This window comes from Betta splendens, chromosome 6, assembly GCF_900634795.4.
Source record: "Betta splendens chromosome 6, fBetSpl5.4, whole genome shotgun sequence".
NCBI lineage: Eukaryota > Metazoa > Chordata > Actinopteri > Anabantiformes > Osphronemidae > Betta > Betta splendens.
In genome coordinates, this window is record NC_040886.2 from 12,811,955 (window position 1) to 12,817,954 (window position 6,000).

Sequence of the window (6,000 nt, forward strand, 5' to 3'; positions counted from 1 at the left end):
GTTGGCGAATCCTCTGGGAAAGTGGAGCTATGAATATTTGATGTAAATCCTCCTTTTTATCACTGACATGGCTCCGAGTCCTCATTGATCTGGTGTTCTAATCACAGATTAAAAGAACTCTCCCCAAACAATTCAGTGATTAAAGCGGTGTTTATTGGCTGCGCTCATGACCGGGCGCACGCACGCAGGCGTGGAAGAGCGCTCCCGCAGGACGAGCCCGCGCTCTTTAATGCGGCCCTCCCACTGCTCATCGTGAACGCCGAGCCTCGGAATCGGCTTCAACTCATTAGCTCCCGAACTTGGCCCGAATCGAACGCGTCACGCCTGCGAAGCGCAGGAATGACAATAGAAACGTTTTCCAGGATATTCAAGGCAGTTTTTATTTTTTTTCCCCCCGTGGATCTTTATGTTGTCGTTATCACACAGCGTTCAGGCTGATCAACAGATGACACAAGATACAGTCTGTGTATGAGCTTCTCTTTTACATAGAGTGCAGCAAGACAAGCTCTTATCTTCCATTTGTGCAGCTACATATCTTTCCCCGAATCTAATTTAGATGTGCATGCTTTCCGCTTCCTCTAATATATTTCCATTTGACCTTTACTCACAGGTTTACTGGAAGTCCAATCCTCCATGCTGATTGAAGAAACTTAAATACTGGCTCCTCCACTCTGCACACAGATAAATAGCTAAACTGCAAAACCAATGGTATTTCAATGGGCTCTTGGCCCCCTGTCAAACCTCCATTTGTGAGTTTAAATGATTGGTGAATTTCATCTTAATTACAACAAAGACGCGCCAAGCCCAGAGTTCACTCTCATCTTGTTCGGTTTGCCAATTATGGATGTGGCTGGCAGCGCAGCGGCTTCCACCTCTCATTTCTCAAGCCCATATATTGTCCCCGAAGCAGCAGAGATTGGTACGTGCTCAGTGTCCCACTGCTGTGCTCAAAATGAAGCGGATGAGATTACTCCGTGTGCACGAAGACGCTTTCACCTAATATCAGCCATGAGCCTGTCCCATGCATACTAATCGCATGGATATGTGCCTTCATATAAACTAGCTCCCACCTTCATTAGTGTTTAAAATGAATCGTGCTTTTTTTACGTGATTGATATTCCAGAGATGCTTCCCATGTGAGAGACTTCTGAGACTGATAACTGTGACAAAGCTAGACTTGCTATCTTCTCCCGCTAAGGTCTGTCAGCGCTGAAGAATAAATTTGCTTTAGGGAACATTAATACATAAGAAACAGGACAAAGACATGCATTTCTGCTTGCATTTAGTGGACTGTTAATTCGTGTTTTTCCATATCAGATTAAATTTGCTGTCTTCATGCATGTGCTAAAGATAATCTGTTCCAGTGCTCAGAGTTATGATTATCCTGGTGGCAAGGACAGAAAGATAGAGAGGCTATAGCAGCCCCAAGTAATTAAATTAGCCCTGAATGGCTAATTGGATCAATTTGGAAGGCAGACACTGTCAAGGATAAGAGTAATCATCTATGCAGTAGCAATCTTTTATTGCTCAGACACGTCTTGTAAAAAGACAAGGTGTGATCTCAAAGGTTAATGTAATTACTGTCCAATTCTCTCACTCACTGTGCACAATAATGCTAATTAATCTGAGATCTCTGGACTATAATGAAGCGCGACAAGCCAGGTAATGCTGATTATAGTATTTAGGACATGGCTGAATACGGTCTATTGTTTCCTCATCCCAGGCTCAGTGATGATGCTGCAATTAGCCCACTCACTCCTCACACGTTCACTATTAGCTCTCGCTCCTCAGCACAGGGACTTTATTTTGTTTTCACCTGCGCCGCGTTTGAGTACGACAGTAATTTTACCCCAATAAGGCGGTGATTTGCATTCGATCCAAGACGAGCTCTCCAGGCTCAGTCAGGTGTGAAGAATGTAATGAGAGAGAGACTTGGCTTATGAACAGAGCATTCGTATTCGTTAGCAGGAGGCATTAACGTATGATGCCCGCGTCGGATCCGTGATGCATGTTTCATGAATGCAGTTAATGGCACGCTGACAGCACGGCGAGCCTTAAAGGACCACAGCAATCCACCAAATGAAAGCCACGGACTAGTGGGACCGTTATTGATTCTCCCCTGTGTCCTATTGATCTCTGACGTTTTCATCTGGCACAGAGCTGCTAATCTGCTGTGTATCAGAGAGACACCCACGGTGCAGCCCATTGACTCTGCTATCAATAGCCACAAAGCTGGATATCATTAAATCCTCATCACTTTGTTTTCCCCCGGCCAGCGGCCACAGACGACCGAGCACTCTGCGTGACCTCTGAGCAACCACTGTCCACCGGCTTGTTTATGGCCGCGGCCTCTGGTGCCTGACATTTACTGGCTCTGTTTTAATAGGCCGGTGTAACAGCGCTGCTGTACACAGAAGTGATATTGACCGGTAACTCAAAGCGCGTGACTGGGCATGGTTCTGTCCAATCAAGTGAGCACGTATGATAGAGTAGGTCATCTAGTGTCGATGGAGAATTCACCCAAAGCTTTGTCAGCAAACACAGGCTTTGTCTTTGTCTGTCATCAAATGTTGACAGTAGATTACATGTTTATAGAAACTTCACACATCAGAAGTAATATTTTAGATTTGGAGATAATTTTGTAACAAAAGATGTTTCACCCTCTGCTCCCCTCAAGGGGTCAAAATGCGAAGATACCCAATGTTCAATCAAAAAGATGAGTTATTATTATTTATTTATTATTTACTGTCCAATAATGAATTTACTACTGTAGGAGTAGGCGGGTGCTCAGGGAAAATCAGGTGCCTGGGACTTCATGGGAAAGTCCAGAGGCATCTAGTGGCTGGATGGTGAATAACAGGGCCTACAATGTAGAAACGCATGGGCCAGTGGGAGTGAACGAATGGAAGCAGAGACAGAAGCCAAACCCACGATCAGACAGGAATCACACCAGACACTTGTTGGGATGAGTCTAAGGAAGACGTTTGACCTTCATGATTTTATAGTAAGAATATAGCATTGGTCCGAGTGTGAGAGCTAACAGAGTGACAGAGGACGGAGAAGAGACTCATGAGCAGGGCAGCGCTGATGAGAAACATATTTCAGTGCTGACAGCGCAGGAGGAACATCCCTCCCCCAAGTGCGGCAGCAGCAGGACAAGGACGGGTGACGCGGGGATCGATGGTGCTTAAGGTGTGGGGGTGACAAGGACAGGTGCAGGGGAGGACCATACCACGCTCCATTAGAGACGGAGACTCCGTGCTGAGAGCAGACAGCATGATAAACATCTTCAGCTCTGATAATAGTCCGGCTGATCAATAGCCTGTCTGCCTGCGGCCCCTAAGGGACGGGCAGGAGCAGCAGCCAAGACAGTTGACCCCGAGTGTGTGTGTGTGTGTGTGTGTGTGTGTGTGTGTGTGTGTGTGTGTGTGTGTGTGTGTGTGTGTGTGTGTGTGTGTGTGTGTGTGTGTGTGTGTGTGTGTGTGTGTGTGTGTGTGTGTGTGATGGGGGAGGTAACTATCACTGAATCAGATGGAGCATCACATTGCCCTCTTGACCTTTGTGCCTAACCTTATCCTCGCAGTGTAATAGAATCAACCAAGCACATCCAATTAGTACCCGCATGTCCTCCCCGTACACTCGAGAGCCTTATTCATACTAGTGCACAGGCTGTGTTCTCACATCCTCCGCCGTCATCCTCACATAGAGAATTTCTCCTCTTCCTCTGAGTCTCAAAATGTTACCCGTAGAGCAAGAAGCGTTTAATCCAGTCTCCAGTTATTGAATTACATTTGCCTCTAATTTGATCATTGATTGTTCAGTTTGGGTTTTGCGCCTTTCTTTGGTCTTCAGCGGTAGATGATGAATAATTTGAGGTTTTTGAGTGGCGGTCACATAAAACAAGAGGAATTATAAGAAAGACAAGTTTGGGGTCAAGGGAACGGCTTGCGATGTTAATATTCACTGTCAGCCTTAGTTTAAAGTGAATTTTAAAAGTATTCATGTTCTCACCATTGAAGACTTGTTTCTACAGTAATAGAAGGTGCACCAGCAGATTTTGTGTTACTGGTTTCACACCTGACAATTTATAACAGAAGTGAGATTCTCTGAAACAGAGACTGAATGGGTGCTCGTATATCAACGCATACACTGAATTAATCGTAACACGTGTCTATGAGGACGCTTATGTGTGACGAGTTTTGTTTCCCAGTATAGTACTTCTTCAGTTCTTTGATTTCAGAGATAAGCGTCAGGGGCCCTTCTTCTCGCTGTGAGGAAATCTAAAAGATTAGTCCCACGATGATGGATTACAGACCAGCGTCACATGGCGTGGCGCGTCTCATGCCTTCGGTCTGTTGTAGTAAAACAGGATCGTCCCAATCACGGAAACCTGATCTGAGTCGAGCTTATTTCATTTCAGAACCGTCTGACTTCATCGGCGTTTCTCATTCACTGCGTTTGTGCGACTACAAAATATTTGCCCGCGTAGGTAAACAAGAGCGGGGAGAATAAAACATGTTTTGCTGTGCGAGAAGCTGACTAATGTGTAAACCCATAAAAACGGAAAACAAAACCACATGTTTTTTTAGCATGTGGCTGCAGCGCTGCATCCGTGGGCGGATGTGGAAAAACAAGATGAACTGAAACACAGACGCACACTTGTGTCAGACTGTTTGCAGTTGTGAGGCCTCTCGGTGTCATCGTGCGTTCCCTCCCACCGCTTTAGCCTCACCCACCGGCTGCCTCACCCGACCCTCGCTGACAACCCTCCCGCCAACACCAACCAATAAACACAGTGCCCTCGCTGGGCCGAGCCTCATAACAATGGACGTCTCACACACACACACACACACACACACACACTGTAGTGTTGTCACTCACTGAGTTAAGACCACATGTCTGCTCCGGAGTCTTTTCTTCTCAACGTGCCTGCGTTATCTCACAGCTACAGTTGTGGCTTCAATGGCTGTGAGACATCCTGACTTGGAAAGTGAGACTCCATATCTTGAGCAGCCCCACAAGCCATAAACCACAGGCAACAGCTTCTGCAGCCCAGCTTGCAGGGACTTCAAACACTAACAAGCTGGAATAACATTTTGCTTGGGGTGGCTTCCCCCGACGGCTCCCAGCTGCTGGCAGGCTGATGGATGGAGGAGCAGATTTATTACAGGCCATGTCGCATTTGGGTAAAACCTAACCGCATCGTATAGAAAGTGTGGGATGAGAGAACGCGCCGTTGCCGCCTCGCTCTCTGTAGATCGGCGCGTGATCCGGGAGAACTCAATCCCTCGGAAAATCAATTTCCATGTTGGAGCTGGCATCTTGGTGTCAGTGCTTCTCAAAGGGCCGCGTGGAATTAAATTGACATTCGCGGCTGATGGTGAATTGCTTTAAAACCGGTTTTAATTTAAATGCTACTGTAAAGCCAGTAAAAAAAAGGGTTTTATCATCAGCATAATGGAAACACACACACACACACACACACACACACACACACACACACACACACACACAGTGGAGAGGAATCTTCACACAGTGAGATAAACTACCATCCGACGTCGTTTCCGCTCTCATCGTTTGTTAAGATCTGCTTTACACACTGTCTGGTGTCACGCTATTTCATAACAGGAAATCTGAGGCGTTGATGAACCAACGCTCTGACCCACAAACACCCTCTGTGCGGGCCTACAGGAGCGCAGATGGGAGGACAAAGTGCAGATATGTGGGAGTCTGGCTTTGACAATTTTATACACATTGGCCTGAGGACAGCTGTTATTTGTCTCCGCTGAATCACCCTCTTAGGAATGAATGTTAAATACACAGAAAGGGATACTTACCTTAAGTCAACAAGTCTGAACAGAGAGTGCTGCTGCAGCTCACACTGTTGCTTCATACCTGAAAGACAAGGAAGTGAAAACAAGTGAGCAACACAGTGTCACCACACACACACACACACACACACACACACACACACACACACACACACACACACACACACAC